The 20533-nt window shown below is 36.9% G+C and overlaps 1 long non-coding RNA gene across 16 annotated transcripts in view; it reads left to right on the top strand.

Annotated features, from left to right (window-relative positions):
- The window catches only part of LOC130865366 (uncharacterized), a 67471-nt gene that overhangs the window by 36395 nt on the left and 10543 nt on the right, over positions 1–20533 (top strand). For 12 of the 16 annotated variants that reach the window (XR_009056112.1, XR_009056116.1, XR_009056113.1 and 9 more), the window contains 7 exons: positions 366–479; positions 2334–2384; positions 6953–7034; positions 9867–9921; positions 11253–11374; positions 15787–15890; positions 18552–18634. This is a non-coding gene — a long non-coding RNA (uncharacterized LOC130865366). Of the gene's footprint in view, positions 1–365; positions 480–2333; positions 2385–6952; positions 7035–9866; positions 9922–11237; positions 11375–12925; positions 13354–15786; positions 15891–18551; positions 18635–20533 lie in introns of those variants that run through there. The other 4 variants (XR_009056105.1, XR_009056109.1, XR_009056111.1 and 1 more) reach the window with 3 other exon arrangements.

Below are 20533 nucleotides of genomic sequence, written 5' to 3'. Positions count from 1 at the left end.
TGTGTCTGTGTTGTCACATTGCATGAAGTTTTGAAAATAGGAAATATGTTTGGATTTTCTGATTTTATTTTATTTTTATGATAATTTCATTGATACATGATGTATTTTGGTTCTGTACAAATTTTAGATTCATTTTGATCATTGTGACAAAGGAATGACACACAAGGGAAACTGAATGCCTACTTCATTCAAACCTTACTAATAAACATTGGATTTATTATTCATCTATTCTAGGAATTTGATACTTTTTAATCCTTATTTTGATATTAAATATCATATGAAAATTATTTGCGACTTAAGTATACATATTATACAATGGCTCACTAGTTGTTCTTAAACATTTTGTTTTTTCTTCTATGATGCAGATACATGATCTCATTATCCTGTTCAACATGATCTTAGACTCAGGCACTGAAAAGGTTCTTCTCTGCCTTCTTCTGAGAAGCTTTTGGTGAAGCCAAGACCACACCTAGCTGATGGTAATGTAATTTGAGGGGGTTTCTGCCTTTTATTTATTATGCATTTCTTGTTTGTAAAACTCAATTAAATTTTTGTATTTCTGTGTACTGGCATGTTTCCTGACAATGTTTTTAATCCAAACATTTTATGCATGTCTTACTGATTCTGTAGAAAGATACTATGTTATTTCCACCTAGAAGTAGTTAATATTTCTTGCTATAGAAACACCCAGTGCTCATTTACTTAACTAATTTCCCTGAGGATAATGGTCAGCAAATGTTCAGGGAAGTGGCATACACTTGTTGCTTTTACTTTCTAACTTTTCGGAAAGAACTGAAACTTTTAGGATTCTAGGTTTTAGCTTTCATTTAAACTCATAAAGTTTCAGAGATGTGGTAGAAGGTGAGTGGAGGTTTACATAGAATAGACAGTCATGTGAATAATGATAACACAATGAACATGTACAATGGACAAAGGAAAGCCCAGAAGAACTCAAAATTACACAAAGCAGTATATTCTTCTGAGGAAATCTGGGAAAGGCATATGTCATTCTCTGGGAGGAGCACAAAATTTTTTTTATCTAGAACCAAAAAGCCTGCTTTGAAAACATATGGGCAGGTATTGTTAACAGAGTTATCCAGTTATAGTTAAGAATAAATACGTATTTGTATAAACATATGCATCCAGCAAAAATTAGTAAAAAATGAGTTCACAAATATGAAGGAGAATATATAGAGGTATATGAGAGGGTTTGAAAGAGCAAGGAGAAGGGAGAAATGTTTTAATTAAAATATACTGTCAAAAATAAAAAGAAACAGAATAATTTACTACATGTACACACATGCAGAAACACACACACACATGAACACATATGCACACACGTTTGTGCACAAACACATGAATGCTCCACCACACAGAGGCAAACATAAAAAGAGAAGACAGAGTTATCAGAATTAGCACAGAATAGTGTGACTAGGAAATAGGGAGGATTTTTCAATTGGGGTATGGAGGGTGTATTTTTTAATATGATATTTAAATATTTATATTGAGTAAAATATTTTTAAGAAAGGAAGGTACCAGAGAAACAGTACTAGTGTTTGTATTCTGTTTGTTATCTGCATGTATACATCGGTTCAAATCTCACACCAAACTGCATGTTCGTAAACATACTGGCAGAGACAACAGCACAATACATGAATGCATATGTGCATGCACACAAAAAGAGTTGGAAACATTAGCATAGTTAGTGATTGTAGCCATGGGGGATTTTAGATTATGTTATGGAGGATGGACTTTTACAAACACACAATATTTTTTATCTTTAAGTTGAATAAGTTATTTTTAAGAAATGATGGCATACCCTTCCAATTATCAATTCACACTCTTTCAAATTCCTGATATACTTTTCACTAGTTTTATTGCATACACATACAAACACACCCACACCCACACATATATATGTGTATATGTATTGCATATAAGCAATTTAGTTCATATAACATTGAGAGAGAGAGCAACAATAGAGAGAGAGAGAGAGAGAGAGAGAGAGAGAGAGAGAGAGAGAGTAGGGGGAGTCAGAGAGATGTTGTGTAGCCCCCAAAGGAGACAAATGTCCAGGAACCTTACTGGTAACCGCAAGCCTTGTGATAAAATACAAAATAATAGAAATGAGTGGGTTAATTTAAGATATAAGAGCTACATCTTAAGAACATGCTAAAATTATTGGCCAAGCAGCATTGCAATTAATGTAGTTCTGTGTAATAATTTCAGTTATGGGCAGCCGGGAATGAATATGCAGTCTCTGTTTACACTTATCGTTGATGTGAGCAATTATGCTTCCACAGTAATATGTTATTCCTCCCTTCTGTGAAAAGGAATGCTGGGAAGAGTGTGATGTGCAGAACCTGGGCTTGCAAAGCAGTCAGGTATGCTGAATGGAGAGGCAACAGCTAATAATACAATGGAAATGCGTGGGCTCTCTGATAAATCAGGTCATTCTAAAAAGGGTTTATTCCACTTGTAGTGTATTTTTCTTTCTTTTTTTTTACATAGTGATGATCTGTTTGGGAGATGCCAGTCTTAGTTTGATTTTTATGAAATCGTACATGGGCTTGCTTTAAAACATCCCAGCAAGTCCTTTCGTAGACTCCATTATTATGACAACCTGCAGTCTGAATTTTGGGCTTAGACAGGAATATGCTGTGGATCATGTGGAAGTTCTAAGGAACTTCAAAACATCAAACTATGTGGTCAGTACAGAACATGGACTTGGGGAGCTAGAAGACATGGTGATGGAAAACTTTTCATGGAGAGGAATATGTATTAGAGAACATGTGCTTTACTGTATTTTCTATCATTTACTCATGGTATTATACTTACTGATAAATTATACAATTATATACTAAATGAAAGGCTAAGAATTTATTATGGCTGGACTATGAAGTCTCATAACTTTAATTCCAGTACGTGAGAGACAGAAGTAAGCAGATCTATCATTTGTAGGCCAGCCTGGTGTAAAGAATGAGTTCCAGAACAGCCAAGGCTACACAACAAAATCTTGTCTGTCTATTTTCCTGCACAAAGAAAATATAAACAAAAACAGTAAAGAATTTATAATTTCATATTTTATTAATAACTGTTATTTATTGTTATGCAGAAGTGAGTAGTTGATGATGGAATCATATATTTGTGACAAAAGATTTAACATTAGAAAATAGTTCTAGTAGTTTGTCTACACTTGTGACCACTTTACTGGAATGCTCACTTTAGTCAGCCCTGAACTTATACCAAGAATCAGGATATCTTACCATTTCCTTGCCTCATTTTCAACTGGAAATTACTTAAGTAATAAATTAATAGATGAACCTTGCATTGCTCATTCTGGTGCCATGGTCTTCCTCATGTAATGGAACAGAGCATTTTCTCTGTTTTGAAGCATTTTTTTTTTGTGTGAATTACAGCATTTGCTTCTTAAAGGATGTTTCATTCACTTATTCACCAAAGAATCTCATGAATTTAAATGCTTAAAAAGGCTTCTAAAATTGCCTATTTAAAAACATAGCAAATTGTTATTGTGATAGTTTGGTCTGTTCAGTGGAGATGCTGACTTTCATGGCAGAGAAGAGCTTGGAAGGTTGAACTTTAGAATGCGTGTGCCTGAATTCAATATGGGACCTTAGTAAGCACACTGAGAGTGTTCTTTGCCTTATGGAAGATTTTCAGTTTTAGGAGGATACACACACATTAATTGTTAATCTCAGTATGTGTGCTACTCTGGTCATATTTATGACATTGTCTCCTTTGCCAATGCATTCAAGGCAACTTCCTACCTCACAGTAAATTCTAACTCATAAGTGGTTATTAGGTGTAATTAAAGGATAACCAGGGTACAATCCACAGACTCAGAGAGGCCAAATATAAGGAAGACCCAAAGACATACAGGGACTTTCCCTGGGAAAGGAAATAGAAGGGATCTCCTGAGTAAAATAGGGGTTGTGGGGGATGGAGGTATGGGAAAATGAAGATTCAGGTTGAGTGGTTTTGGGGTGGGAAGAATAATGAAATAATGGAGAGAATAATGAAAGAGATATCCTGAATGGGGAGCATTTTGCACACACATGCCTGGGGACACACATGCACACACACACATATACACACACACATATAATTGAGGCAGTATTTTGAAGTTTTTTTCATAATATATCTTAAATAATATCTTGACCATTATGACACTTCAAGACCTTCCATGCACATAGGGTACATTGCTTGACCAGGGTTAGAACTCACCATTTTTTTTCTTTAATCTAATCATCCTTTACTAGGTCACTCTAATAGTTCCAGTTCCATGTGATGGCTCATGTGTACATTCATAACAGTAATGGATATTGACATAGGCAAATAGCAAATATTCAGCAGCAAGCTGCACTTGGCTGCCCAGAATCACATTCAGGAGAGTTCATACAGAAATGCAGAATTTCTTTTTTTTTTTTTTTTTTTTACTTATTTATTTATTTTTATTCTTTTTTAATTAAAATTTCCACCTGCTCCCCATTTCCCATTTCCCTCCCCTCCTCCCAAATATTGCCCTCCCCCCACTTCCCTCCCCCTATCCCCACTCCTCTTCTCCTCCCCCCACTCCATTCCCCCTCCCTCTCGATACTGAAGAGCAGTCCAAATTCCCTGCCCTGCGGGAAGACCCAGGTCCTTCTATCTACGTCCAGAAAGGTGAGCGTCCAAACAGGCTAAGCTCCCACAAAGCCAGTTCATGTATTAGGATCGAAACCTAGTGCCATTGTCCTTGGCTTCTCATCAGTCTTCATTGACCGCCATGCTCAGAGAGTCCGGAATCAACCCATGCTTATTCAGTCCCAGACCAGCTGGCCTTGGTGGGCTCCCAATAAATCAGTTCCACTGTCACAGTGGGTGGGTGCATCCCTCGTGGTCCTGATTTTTTGCTCATGTTCTCCCTCCTTCTGCTCCTCATTTGGACCTTAAGAGCTCAGACCGTTGCTCCTAGGAAGCCAGGATCTATTCCCAAGGAGTCAGGTACATGCTCACGCTTCAGGCACCTCTGATTGTTTTCCTCTGTTAGCAATTGGAGAAACAATTCATGTTAAATTACATTTTCTTCTGTCTTTCTAGTTTCAGGTTCCCTGTTTCTGTGGTAACATACAGGGAGAGGGAGAGATACATGAGATAGCAGCTCAGATGAAAATCTCCATAGTTACTGCAGACCCTTGATTTCCATTGGTAGCTTTGAGCTCTGTTTCGTGATTGGCCCAAATCTATTCTCTAGATGATATCACACACGTAGCCAATCCCGAGGCAAGCGGAGATAATATCAGTCCCTTCACAAAGGGGTTTTTTCAGTCAGGCTCCTGGCTGGAGTCCAGCTCTCAGCTGGATCCTGGTTCTAGCCAGGACCTGACTATAACCTACTAGTCAGTGAAGAAGGATTGCTCCTGAAACCGCAAGGAGACAGAGGCAATTGGCATCCAGCATAGCCAGGTACTTGGCTAAGATTTCCCACAAGCTGACTGAGTCACCTGCTAATTTTTCCTGTTAAGTAAATATGTTCCTGCTTCCTAAGCCGCTGTGTCCCCTTTAAGATACGTCATTGTCTTTCAGCTTTGGAGTTTGGCTTTATCTGCAATGCATGGGATTCATCTCAGCCTTTAGTATCTAACCAAGACAGGAGACCTGCTGCTCCTTACACTCCCTTCATGGGTCTACTGTGTGAATCATTTTCTTTAAGTGAATCTCTTACATGGCAACCTGAAAGTCTGAGAGCTCATAGCTGAAACATTTGCTGACACTGTGTTTTATTTGCATGTGGTCTTTTCATTAAAGATAATTTTTTGTGCCAAACAATACATAATGACTATGGTTTCCTGTCATTCAACTCCCTTAAGATATTTTTCACATTCCCACCTGCCTAAATCTATACTTACTCTCTCTCTCTTTCTTTCTTTCTTTCTTTCTTTCTTTCTTTCTTTCTTTCTTTCTTTCTTTCTTACTGTCTCTCTCTCTTGATCTCTCTCTCTCTCATGTGTGCTCTTTACTTTTTCTTCCTCTTAATTGAATATACCAATACATATATTAATAATAGTAATTATAATAATAGTACAATATCAATAATAATATTAATAATAATAAAAAATAAAAACATCAGAATAGGACAAAAGAAACAAATATAAGAAAAATAACCAAACAAAAGCAGAAAAAGCACATAGATACAAAGACAAGTATGTTCATGCAAACATAAATGTCACAAAATCACAAACATTGTGGGATTCCCCTGTGTATGCTGTGAATAGCATAGGTTAATAAAGAACCTGGCTTTGCCTGATAGGATGGAACAGTGCTAGGTTGGGAAAATTAAACTGAATGCTGAGAGGACGGTGAGTTAGAGAGATGCCATGGAGCTACTGCCAGAGAGAGACACACTAAAACATTGCTGTTAGGCCACGACCTTGTGATGTTTCACAGATTAATGGAGATGGGTTAAATTAAGATGTAAGAGTTAGCCAATAGGAAACTAATGGTCCAAGCAGAGATTAATAATAAAGATTTTGTTTGAATATTTGGAGGCCCGGGGCAGCTGGGAAAAAATAAAGTGGTTCCTTATATAACCCATAATCATAATCCTTTACATATAGGCAAAGGACATATGATGTTAAAAAATTGCTGACAAGAATTATGAGACAAAGAATCTCAAAAAATGTAGTTTAGTGCCTTGTATGTGTGCCACCTACTACTGGGCACTGAATCCTCTCTTAAGAGCTGTTTGTTTGTGCAGCAAGGCTCCACTGCATGAAGCACATCATTCATTTGCTTTCAGGTATTATTTGACTTTGTGAAAAGTTTCATTTTTCTAGTACCAAATGACTATCTGAGAGCAAAGAACTATAAACATAATATCCTCATTTTTTTTCCATTCTGCTTTCATGAGTAACCACACATACTGTATGTTCTAATTTAATTCTCTTTTCAGGTACATATTGTTTCTACTGTGTGTCAAATACATTTGTTTATTCTTTCCTGTCTGGACACTCCAGTATTTGAGATGAAGCAAGGTAAGGGGGCTGTCCATATTCCCATGGGAAGAACTTTCCTACCAAGTATAAAGTCAAGGATACTTACACTCCTATAAAAAAAAAAGCTATACTCAAATGTATGCTGATTTATGGTAAGTTTGTAAGAATTCACTGTATATTCACTACATTATTCTAATAATTGTTACTGTAATCTACAAATGTTAATATTTCAATTATTGGAGTTAATTATTTTAAGCTTAATTTTCAATTTATATATAAACTCACATTAATATTTTGTCTTAGGATTGTATATTTCTGAACTCTTATAATTTTTCCTATGAAACGTGGGGTTCCAAGAAATATCTGCTTACTCTAACGATAACAGAATTTTTGAGAGAGTTTGGACAGTAGCCATAGAGTAGTCTGAATGTGATCATCCTTAGGTACTCAATGATATACATCCTTAAATCACATCAGCTCCTACAGACCCATCATGACGATTACAGTTTTAAAGCACAATCAATAAAAAATTGACATGGAATCTTTTATTATTTTGTAATTTTTTGAAATTTTCATGTTTACCCAATAGTGCTCTATCACATGAACTGTTACTCAGAAAAACCTCTTCTCAAACTTTAAGCCTTGAAGCATGATTAAGAAGAGCTCAGAGGCCGGGCGGTGGTGGCACACGCCTTTAATCCCAGCACTCGGGAGGCAGAGGCAGGTGGATCTCTTTCTGTGAGTTCAAGGCCAACCTGGCCTACAAGAGCTAGTTCCAGGACAGGAACCAAAAAGCTTCGGAGAAACCATGTCTCGAAAATCCGAAAAAAAAATAAAAATAAAAAAAAAATAAAGAAGAGCTCAGAGAAAGAAACTGGGGTTTGAGAAGCAAAACAGCCAGCCATTGGCTTTTACATTGACCTCCTTTTGAAATAATGATCCTGCCTCCATGAATCTCAGAATGAAACTGTGTCAGAGAGCTCTCTGTTCCCGTTTTATAATCCTCTCTGGTGCTGGTATTAAAGATGTGCACCACTGTGATTAAAGGCATGCACTTCCCCCTTTTATGGCAACTAGTGTGGCTACTGGATTAATGGTGTATGTAACCACTGCCAGGTCTGTAAGGCTGACCCATGGGGCTGTTTCAGTCTCTAATCTTAAGGCAATCCTTATTTATTAAAATAAACTGAAATTCAACTACACATCCTTTTTCTATAATAATTTATTTGCCTATCTGTCAGATCCAGTTATATGGATGCATTGAAAAAAACAATAAAAGGAAAAAAAGGAACATTCCATTTTTCTTGATTACAAAATGAACGATGTTGAAAGGGCAGAAAATAGTTTCTCAGAGGTGTGTCTATCCAAGAGACCACAAAAAAGTTAGAAAATGACAAATGTCCATAACACAAAACAGCTTTTTGCTGATACTATTAATACATGCTCTATGTAGAGGCGGCATTTTTAACATATGAAAGTGAAGCTGTTATTACTGTGATAAATTTTCATAAGGGTACAACTAAGAAAATAATTAGGGTATTTTTTCTTTATTGGAGGAAGAAAACAGCTAAGAAATCTCGCACCTCATGCTTACTCAGTTAATATTATTTCCTTCTTAGTTCTTTGAGGCAGGTGAGGATGATAGTTCAGTTATTTTTCCCTTCTCACAAGGTTCAGAAATTATTTACTAAAAAGATGTAAACTATATATGTACATATATACATATGGTTCAGATACATTAAGAGATAGTTTTGGTAATGCAAGTTAGAACAGAAAGTGAGTTAGGTACTACCTTTCCTTCTCACCTAATTAGGATAGATAATGGAGTATCCTCTCCAAATTGCTTACTTAATAAAGTTACCAAAGTTATATGTGATTAGATATGTATATTTTTATTAACTTTTATTAAACCGTACATTTTTCTCTGATCCCCTCCCTGCCTTTCCCCTTCCCTCTTCAACCCTTCTCCAATCTGGCTTTCCTACCCACAAAGATTGCTCCACAAAATGACACTTTTGCTTATAGAGCATATCATCCACTTCAGGGTATACCTATTTATGATTAATTCTCTTTTTTAGTTCCAGAATCCTGTACCAAGCATTTTAAGCTTCTGTGCTACATAGTGACATGGTGTGTTCATCGTAAAGAGCCTGATCCTGAGGATCAGAGTAAAGTTGCTCACCCAGAATTTTATCTTGAGAAATCTCAAGTTCTTATGTTTTTTCTTGTTGCTAGAAAATTTTCACTTCTTCTCTCTACTAACACTTCCAAAATAACTGAGGTCCATTTTCTCTAGGACCACTGAGATTAACTGTGATTAACTGAGTCCTGTCTTGTGGTGGTGCTTTGTTGCATATAGCCCACATTTTGACCATTTTCCTAATGAAGGACCAATGTATTCCATAAGATACAATTGCTTGTTTAATTTCCTTTAAATCAGTCATACATATGGACTTCCATGAATATTCTTTGACTACCTTAGGGTATTTGGTGCCAGATGTTCTTTTTTTTTTTTTTTTTTTTGGTTTTTCGAGACAGGCTTTCTCTGTGGCCTGGAACTAGCTCTTGTAGACCAGGCTGGAGGCTGGTCTCAAACTCACAGAGATCCGCCTGCCTCTGCCTCCCGAGTGCTGGGATTAAAGATGTGCGCCACCACCCTTAGCCCTGCCGCTTTTATTACAACCACCGCCCGGCTCAGATGTTCTTTCTTGAGATATCATCAGAAAAGCAGGAAAATCTCTGGGTAAGCTATCCCGGAGTTTAGGACATACTGATGAGGCTAAATTTTGTCTTTGTACCTTTGTCTTTGCCCATCAAATTTGATAAATTTCTCAATCTTTTCAATTTTTTTTTTACCCCTGCCTTTTGTAGAGTCTGGATCTCCTGCCCAGTGTTCTGTTCTAATGCCATCATTGAGGATTTCCAGGTTAGTTGTCTGTCCAGTAAAAATAATGTCTCATCCTTGGACATAATTTTTGTAACATGCATATTGCCTTCCTGGAGTGACATACTATCAGCCAAACTATCATAACTCTTTGACAGAGTCCAGTTGATACAGTCAACAATATGAATTCTCTCAGACAATGTCTCAGCACCTTCTGCCATTGTCTGAGCACATGGTCTGAGCTTAGTTCTTTATTTTTTATTTCAAATTGGTGATATCCTTCTCCTGAGTGCTGAATTTCTTTTAGTTGATCATTATTAGTCTGTAAAGACTGCGTAATTTCTAAAAGTGCCTCATTTGACTAGGTTTTGTTTGTCAACTTCGTTGTATCCTTCTCCAGAGTGCTGAATTTCTCTTTTAGTTTGTCATTATCAGTCTGTAAAGACTGTATCATTTGTAAAAATGCCTCATTCTTGGCCCTATTATCAAACCAAGATTTTAAGGAGCAAAAAAGGAGGACAAAGCTAATCTTAAAAATTAAATAGAGATATGTAGGAGGGAAATCATATGAGTCTTACATACCATCGTACATGATATAAGTAAAAACGCTATTGAATTCTTGCATTGTTAAATTGTCCATTATCTTGCCCTTTTAAATTATAAATTTATAATTCATAATTTTTTTTGTTTTCTTTTTTTATTGAAAAAAAAATTTTCCGCCTCCTCCCCGCATCCCATTTCCCTCCCCCTCCTCCCGTCCTTCTCCCCCTCCCCCCACTTCTCTTCTCCTCCCTCTCCAGCCCCAAGAGCAGTCAGGGTTCCCTGCCCTGTGGAAAGACCAAGGTCCTCCCCACTCCATCCAGGTCTAGGAAGGTGAACATCCAAACTGTCTAGGCTCCCACAAAGCCAGAACATGAAGTAGGATCAAAACCCCGTGCCATTGTCCTTGGCCTCTCATCAGCTCTCATTGTCCACCATGTTCAGAGAGTCCGGTTTTATCCCATGCTTTTTCAGTCACAGTCCAGCTGGCCTTGGTGAGCTCCCAATAGATCAGACCCACTGTCTCAGTGGGTGGGTGCACCCCTCGTGGTCCTGCCTTCCTTGCTCATGTTCTCCCTCCTTCTGCTCCTCTTTAGGACCTTGGGAGCTCAGTCCGGTGCTCCAGTGTGGGCCTCTGTATAATTCATAATTTAAAATGATAAATCTTGCCTGTGGTTGAGTTTGAACTGGAGTAGGTGCAATAACCATTACTTTCCAGTAGGTGTCATAGCACACTGTTAGCTGTGTGGTTGGTTTGAATCTGATTATAGCTAAAAGATATGCTCAGATTAAAAACAGTTATGTAATGCAAATCACAGGCTCTTGCTCCACAGAAGTCCATGACTGTTACTTGGCCACACTAGCACAAAGAGGAGAAGAAAGCAGGGATACCCACATCCCTTACTAGAACAAGAAGACAGCCACACAGTCACAGGTGGGATGATGGATAATACAGGTGAGTGTCTGAACCATCAAGGTATTTGTTTTTTTTTGTGGAAAGTGTTTCATATCTGACATTGGCTGCAAGGCGATATTCTGGTAATGAATAAAATGAGGAAGATATTGACACTTGAGGAAAATTGATAAAATTACTTAAAATCATAGATTTACTATGTAGATTCCTAGGAATGTCAGTAATGGTGTTTAAACCAACATATCATGTTTAAATGGAATTCAACAATGCGGAACTAAATATCTGTGAAAGTCTCTCTCTCCTACCTTGATAGTGCTAGTATTGTTTAAAGTAGATTTTATTTAGTGGAATCTCCTTTCAGATGAACATAAATAACATTCTACCTGAGATGCTAATTGGATATTTTGAAAGAGAAAGCTAGTGTAGTCTTCATGATTGTTCACCACACAAAATCCAGCTCAGTGATTTTCCTGTTCAGGAACATAATTCCCTCCCTTAGAACTCCTTTTCTATTTTCTCTTTACACATCACACCTTCATTTTACCACTGCTTACAAATAAAGTTCGTGAGTTTTCCTAGACACCATCCTTTTATCAGATTTAAACTATGAACAATTTAGAACTTGTTTCACACATTTGGAAAATCCTAGGGCATGTGAAAGATAAAAGCCATGCCTGTTCATGACCCAGGATGGACAAAGAAGGGTAAAGATTCTGCATTTGAGAAAAAAGAAGAGAATCAATAAGTCCCACAGTAGGATGGATTGTCTGATCATGCCACAAATCTTGTTCACACTCTTTCCTCTGCAGAACATTCCTTGTTACTGTACCCATAAACCTGCCCTACTGCACAGAGGATACAGTGATAAGCTCCCAGTTAGAGCTCACTAATAAGAATGGAATGCATGAACTCTACAGCCCTGGAGCAATCCACTAGGAGACCCATTTACAGATGGTTTTCAGACACCATATTGTAAGATACATGTGTTACATCCATTCTGCTTGAGATTAAACTCCTTGTTAGGTCACACTTAAATCTGATAGCATGGGATGTGTGAACTGCCACAACTCTAGGGAAGCCCACCCAGGAGACAATTACAGAGGGTTTTCAGATGTAAAGTTGTTACAAATATGCCACTACAGTAATCCTGCCTGAGAACAAGGTCTGTACATCTTGCATAGACATAAGAATCCAGCAAATCTTCGATCCAAACCATAAAAAGTAGATTTGTGTTTTCATTAGCTTTTGGAGGAATAGCAATGCATCCTATTTCAGTCAGCATTCAGAATCTTGAGGAAAATTTTTTGCTCACTGTTTTTATCTATAACCACCAGAGATCATTCATGTTTTCAAGACAGGGTGCATTGCCTTCTTTTGTGTCAGAAGACAAGGTGGTCTATGTGATCTTCATTCCTTAGACTGCATCAAACATATTGAACAAGGCAGCTTCAGGAATATTTAACTTTACAGTAAATATTACAGTGTAATATTTCAAGTGTAGTGCAGAACTTGTTTCCTTTTGTCTAGTTTCTTACAAGGTTTGCACTCCAGCATGCATCGTCAGCTACTGCTGATCTTCTCTCTTCCTTCTAGTTGCTATTCCAGGTATGGAATCCTACTTGTTCATGTACACTGTACATTTCTGCTTTCTCTCTGTCTCTCCTAAGATCTTTCTCTCTCTCAATAAAAAAATGAAAATGAAAACAAATAGAAAACCTAACAAAACAATAAATGGTATTATGACACACACACACAAAAACAAACAACAAGGGAGAACATGAGCAAGGAAATCAGGACCACGAGGCGTGCACCCACCCACTGTGACAGTGGAACTGATCTATTGGGAGCTCTTCAAGGCCAGCTGGACTGGGACTGAATAAGCATGGGTTGAAACTGGACTCTCTGAACATGGCGGACAATGAAGGCTGATGAGAAGCCAAGGACAATGGCACTAGGTTTCGATCCTAATACATGAACTGACTTTGTGGGAGCTTAGCCTGTTTTGATGCTCACCTTCCTGGGCCTGGATGGAAGTGGGAGGACCTTGGTCTTCCTGTAGGGCAGGGAATTTGTACTGCTCTTCAGTATCGAGAGGGAGGGGGAATGGACTGGGGGGAGGAGAAGAGGAGTGGGGATGGGGGAGGGGAGTGGGGGGAGGGGGCAATGTGTGGGAGGAGGGGAGGGAAATGGGAAACGGGGAGCAGTTGGAAATTTTAATTAAAAAAGAATAAAAAAAACAAACAAACAAACAACGAAACAATCATAAACATGAATTCCATTCTATGTTTGTCTACTACTCCTGGGCATGGAGCCAGGCCTAGATGGTGTTTAATATTTTCAGTGACTCTATTTCAAAAATCTGATTTTCCTTTTCTCAACAGATGTAAATTTAATAAATGTTTCCTATAGGAATAGGACTTTGTGTCCAAACTTTTTATCAATATTGGGGTTGTAAGTGGTTTGAACATTTGGAAGATTTGTTCATGCCTATTACTGTAGAAGAGTCCTAAAATATGTTCATATATAATAGTAATTTAAAAGCAATCAATATGTGAAGGGAAAAATTCCCCAGCTGACATGCCACCAATTAAAATCCAGGAATTGATCCCATCTCTATAACAAACTATGGTGGAATGGTTATAGCTTAGAAAGTCTAGAGGATGCTGTGGATATCTCAGAAAATATTTTGGTTTCAAACATGATATCTGCTCAGAGTATGTGGGGGAGTGGTGAACAGATTGATAGGAAAGCCTTTCACAGAGTGAAGGCGTAAGTCACAATCCCACACCAGTTTTGAATTATGATTAATAGAATGGTTATTTATTTAATGGGGAATAACCTACAGATCACCGTCCCAGACAACAGCCTTCTATGTAATCAGGAAAGGAGCCTAGTAGCTGGAAGTGGAGACAGAAGGCAGAGAGCTAGTGTGGGGCAGTTGCTGCTTTTTTAAAGAGAGCAAGACCATGCCCCAATGGGCTGGTATCTTTTTTTTTTTTTTTTTTTTTGGTTTTTCGAGACAGGGTTTCTCTGTGGTTTTGGAGCCTGTCTTGGAACTAGCTCTTGTAGACCAGGCTGGTCTCGAACTCATAGAGATCCGCCTGCCTCTGCCTCCCGAGTGCTGGGATTAAAGGCGTGCACCACCACCGCCCGGCATGGGCTGGTATCTTAACGGCTATTGGCTGAAGGAGCAGAAGGAGCTCCAGCAACACCTCCCCCCGCCTTTTTAAGTAAGAGTTCCAAACCTACTACAAAATTATATGCAATAAGTACAAATATCCTCTTCTAACTAACTTAAGTCTTGTATAATAAATTACTTGGCCAAGTCATGAGAGGAAAGTAATTACATTTATATAGACTTCAACCTCATCGAAGATCTGAAAAGGGAAATAATGTACAATCAATCAACTTCCAGAACATGCAACAAATCACAGAGACAACTGGCTACCTGGGCAACCACCCAAAGTCACGTTTGCAGAGTTGAAGCAATCAACTTTGGCTAAGGCCTAACATAACTGACATACCATTTTCAAAGGCAAGAAACTTTTACGCTGTGTTGGCAGGATATAACAGTCCTGTTTTATCCATTTACGGATACTCTGTATCTCTGTCAGTGGTCGAGGTTTGGGCATTTCTTTGCCCAAAGGCCAGTTCTGCCAAGAAGAAAGGCTCCAGGTGGAGTGTCTTTGGTGCTCAACATTCTCTCAGGAATAGATCAGTGTTGCCAGGAGCAATTGTGTCTCACGACCACGAAACTCTGAGTTAAGTTAAAGGTCATTTTCTACAGCTCTTTGAAGAGGTTGAAGATTATCTATCTATACTGAGTATAATCTCTATGTATCTAAAGAACCTGATTAGTCTACTTATAAATGACAAATAATTCTCAATACCTATCTAACTTAAAGACTAAGACAATAAACAACTGTGCAATAAATGAGGACAATGACCTCCAAATGAAAAGAATGTACAAGTATACATTGCAATATGATGAATATATATGTCAATACATAAACAATATGTACGTATTTTAATAAGAGGTAGAAACGTACACTGCAATATGGTAAATATACATATAACAATACAATATATATCGATACATAAAAATGTTTTATATAGTGGTAGAAGCATGCACACATACAATAGTCAATATAATTTAACTTTGTTTCGATATACAAGAATCGATACCAATATATTTTATTGTACTTTTACTTAAATTTTCATCATTTATTATGCATTGTGACTTCATCCTGTCTTCACATTACAACAAGTACCAAACATTCTTTTTTACCCGGTCCTTGATTCTCAAACTGAGATGAAGTTAAGCAAGAATAAGTAAATGAATCTTGAATGTATTTATTTGGTCCTCAAGTTCTATCCTCATATGACCCAGATTAATGAATTTTCTCTGTCGTCAATCAATTTTGTCTTAATGAAAACAATTCTTCTTTTGGTAGGATATTTGCTGGATGTGGGCCACTCCATTCAATAAACTGTTAAGGAAGCTCATGAACTTATTATTTTGAAAAGACTTCTTCAATTTCCCTCATGTATATAAATAGTAAGTAGCGATTGCTGTATCAGGGGCTGTTAAGTGGGGTCATGGAGGGAAATTCTAGCTCAGCAGATGTCCCAAGTCATAACCATGCTGTGTTGAGCTTTTGGGTAATACATGTGTCTGAATTCCATCTGTAACCCCTCAACACCCATTTGTTCACCAAGTTGAAATTTAGTATATTTATTTACTTATTTTTTATTTATTTATTTATTTATTTATTTTTGGTTTTTCGAGACAGGGTTTCTCTGTGGTTTTGGAGCCTGTCGTGGAACTAGCTCTTGTAGACCAGGCTGGTCTTGAACTCACAGAGATCCGCTTGCCTCTGCCTCCCAAGTGCTGGGATTAAAGGCGTGCGCCACCACCGCCCGGCTAGTATATTTATTTTTAATTATATGAATGCCATGTCCCAGATTATTGGACCTTCCTTTATGTCTCTCTAAGAAAAGACAATTTGTAGAAAAGTATTTTTAAGCCCAATTTAAATTTTTCACATATTTAAAAGAATTATTCCTTTCATTTTCACACCAAACTTCCTATACATTGCTCCTTGTCCTCTTTAACCTTTATGTTTGGTCTCCTTTTAGATTGTTGTTACATGTATGTATGTATGTATGTATGTGTATATGTATATATGTATGCAAATATATCCTACTACATCTGTATAATTTTGTTTTTATGCTTTTGGGAATGACCATTTCGTATTGGAGTTGTTTGTGATTCCATTGTTAAAAACAAATTTCTTATTATTTATAAAACCTTTTGGAATATTCGTGCTATCTCCTACATTTGTTGCTTTACTTCAAACAATAGAAAGATTTCAGTCTTTTGAGCATTGCTATGAACACTTACTTGTAGAAAGTTACCATGAAAATCAAGCTGCTGCCAGTATGCTCTTGATTTTCTCACGTGCATTTTTAAGTTAATTATTCGATACCAGGCCTCCTCTTATGCTTCCTCTGTTTCCTGGATCCTTAGGAAAAATGCATTTCTGTAGCATCATGTATCAGGATAGGAGGAGCATGTGGAAACACACCAAGGTAGCCTTGTGCACCAGAGTGAACCCAGAGAACATTTATATTTTTCTTTTGTGACTTCTGTGTGGCTGCACATCTTAGAAACAATTGCTTTAAATAATACTTTAAAGATTAATTTGTAGGCTATACAATCTTTGCTTCTTTAAATTATAGCTACATTTCAGTTTTGGTATGTTCATTCTTTACACGTGTATTTTTTAAATTCTGGAAGGTTTAATATAATTGCATCATTTCTCCTATTTCATTTATTCTCTCATAATTCTATCATGTATTGATCCTTGTTCACTTTGAATTTCATGGCTTTGTTTTCATTGTCCATTCACACAAACACACGTACACACATGCACACACATGCACACGCACACAAGCACATGCACACACACTCACATGCACATACACACATATGAAATACACACGCATATGAACAATGTTAAATAAGTGAAAATCTAATTCTCATGTGGAATCCACTTTTCATAGAACTTTTGAGAAAAATTTTACTTAGTATGTCCTTGGCATTTCTCGGATGACTTCAATGATTACTAATAAATGAGAATTTTGAGCCCTCACCTTATCTCAAATAATATTATGTTCATGTGAGAGTGTGTCTTTGTGTATGTGTGTGTGTGTGTGTCTGTGTCTGCGTGTGACTGTTGTTACATTGCAGTAAGTTTTGAAACTAGGAATTATTTTTGGAACTTTCTGATTTTATTTTGATAATAGTTTCACTGATACATGATGTATTTTGGTTCTGTAAAAATTTTAGATTCATTTTGATCATTGTAAGAAAGGAATGACACACAAGGGGAACTGGATGCCTACTTCATTCAAACTGTATGTTACTTTTAAACATTGGATTTATTATCATATATCTATTCTAGGAACTTGGTACTTTTATTCCTTATTTTGATATTAATAATCATATGAAAATTATTTGTGGTTTAAGTATACATATTTTACAATGGTTCACTAATTGTTCTTAAACATATGCACACACGTTTGTGTACAAACATATTAATGCCCCACTACACAGAGGCCAACATAAAAAGAGAAGACAGAGTTATCAGAATTAGCACAGAATAGTGTGACTAGGAAATAGGAAGGATTTTTCACTTGGGGTATGGAGGGTGGCTTTTGTATATAATATTTATATATTTATATTAGGAATATATTTTTAATTAATAAAGGTACCAGAGAAGCAATACTAGTGTTTGTATTCTGTTTGTTACCTACATGGTAACATGGTTTCAAATCTCACACCAAACTGCATATTCATAACACACAGGCACAGACACACAGCACAATATATGTATGCACATGTGCATAAACACAAAGAAGAGAGTTGTCAAAGTTAGCATAGGTAGTGATTATAGACATGGGGGGATTTTAGATTATGTTATGGAGGATGGATTTTAACAAACACACGCTATATTTATCCTTGAGTTGAGTAAGTTATTTTTAAGAAAGGATGGCGGCACACTCTTCCAATTATAAATTGACTCTCAAATTCCTGATCTATTTTTCACTAGTTGATATTGCATACATATACCCCCCCCACACACACATATATGTGTATATGTATTACATATAAACTATTTAGTCCGTATAGTATTGCTTGTATCTTTCTTTTCAGGGCTGATTGTTCGGAGTTGTAATCATCATTTCGCATCTAACATGTATCAATCACCAGCTGTATTCACCTGTCACTTCGGTGAGGTAAGTCATGTAATTTAATGAAGTTAAATTACTTTGAGTTGTTCCTTGAAATCATTAATCATTTTCAATTATATTTCTTACAAGTCATCCTACGGCTATGTACACCCTATGTCAGTTGTTCTCCATATTCCTAATGCAGCAACACTGAAACAGTTTCTGATGTTGTGGTGACCCCCAGTCATAAAATTGTTTGTGTTGCCACTGCATACCTGTAACAGTGATTATAATGTCAATATCAGTGTTTCCACATGGTCTTAGGTGACACTAGTGTAGTCCCCTAAAAGGGTTGAGATCAAAAGATTGAGCACCATGGACCTATGTAAATTTTATTTTCTTTGTGTTTCCTTTCTTATGGAATATTTTAAGATGGTAAGATTTTAGGGTTAGGGTAATTGTCAAGTGACACACATTAGAAAAAAATTTAACAAACACAAACAACAATGAACATATTTCATCACTTACAGATCTCAGAGGAGAGAATTCACATTCCTCAAAGGTAATGGAATGACAGATTGATAACACATCAGAAAACATTGAAGTTATAATTAGATGAAAATACACAGATAGCTGATAATTAGGTAAATAGGTGCAGAAGGGGAGGTGAGCAGAATGGGGTCACGTCCTTTTTATCATGCAGAGACATTTTTGAAAAACTTCTGTTTTTCTTTCATCATGGGTTCAGAGGAAGTTAGCAGGTTTCCTGGGGTCTTATGTTAACTAAACAGGAGTTGCTGTTCTCCTGAACATGACCTGTATAAGCTGTGAGACTCAGTGCACAATCTAAAATGTTGTTCTCACTTTCCACAAAGATGACTTTTTAACTGAACTAAATTTAATTTTAATCAATTTTAAGTGAATTTTAAGAACTTTAGCTCTTTCAGGAGGTTGAACACTTGAATGTGGTTTGTGGGCAGCAGCATGCTGTCAGTTACTTGCTGACAACATGAACCAAATGGTTTCCAGAGTTGAGCTGGTAAGTGCAGTCCCCTCCAGGTGGTTCTAGAGACAGCTATGAATTACCTCTGCCATGTTAAAAGGCCTAGAGGCAGAACCAGTATCCACGGCTGTGGTGACTCACTATTTTAAAATCATCTTTGTCAGAAAAGGATTTCAGATACACAATAAGACATATTCAGCCTTAAAGTTCTCTAAATAAGACATGGTGTGATTAAAAAAAAAAACTGTACATAGGCTTGGGAGAGAAGAAAAAGAGTAAAGAGAGTTGTAAAAAGAAGTAAATCATTTAAAAATAGTTAAAGTATTTGAAGAGACAGTACAGGCAGTCATAGATTAAGGACATAAGAAAATTAAGCCACATAGAGATAGAATATACACAGAGAGTCTGGATTATGTATGCTATTGTGTTTTCTTTCTTTCTTTCTTTCTTTCTTTCTTTTTTTTTATCACAATGCTGTTTGGCCAATAGCGTATTCCTTGCTAGCTCTTACACTTTAAATTAACCCATTTTTATTAATCTGTGTATCACCACTAGGCTATGGCCTACTGGTAAGTTTACGACATCTATTTCCTTCAGCAGCTACATGGTGTCTCCTTGTTTCTACCTACTCTCTTTCTACATATTTCTTCCAGCCTGACTGTATTCTGCCCTGCTATAGGCCAAAGCTTATTTATTAACCAATGGGAATAAAACATATTCACAGCATACAGAGGGGAATCCCACATCATCTCCCCTTTTCTGTCTAAATAAAAGGGAAGGTTTTAACTTTAACATATTAAAATTGCATATAACAAAACAGGTATCAAGCAAGAATTATAGTTACAATATTTTTTGGGAGTCTAAAATTTCATATCTAATATATCTTTTATCATAACTAAGGAAAACTGTAACTATCTAGTTTTCAACTCCATCAAAGACTTCAGAAGGATATAATATTACCT

Source organism: Chionomys nivalis, chromosome 23 (assembly GCF_950005125.1).
Source record: "Chionomys nivalis chromosome 23, mChiNiv1.1, whole genome shotgun sequence".
NCBI lineage: Eukaryota > Metazoa > Chordata > Mammalia > Rodentia > Cricetidae > Chionomys > Chionomys nivalis.
The sequence above is the reverse complement of the archived record's forward strand: the minus strand, read 5'-3'. Positions and strand labels throughout refer to the sequence as shown.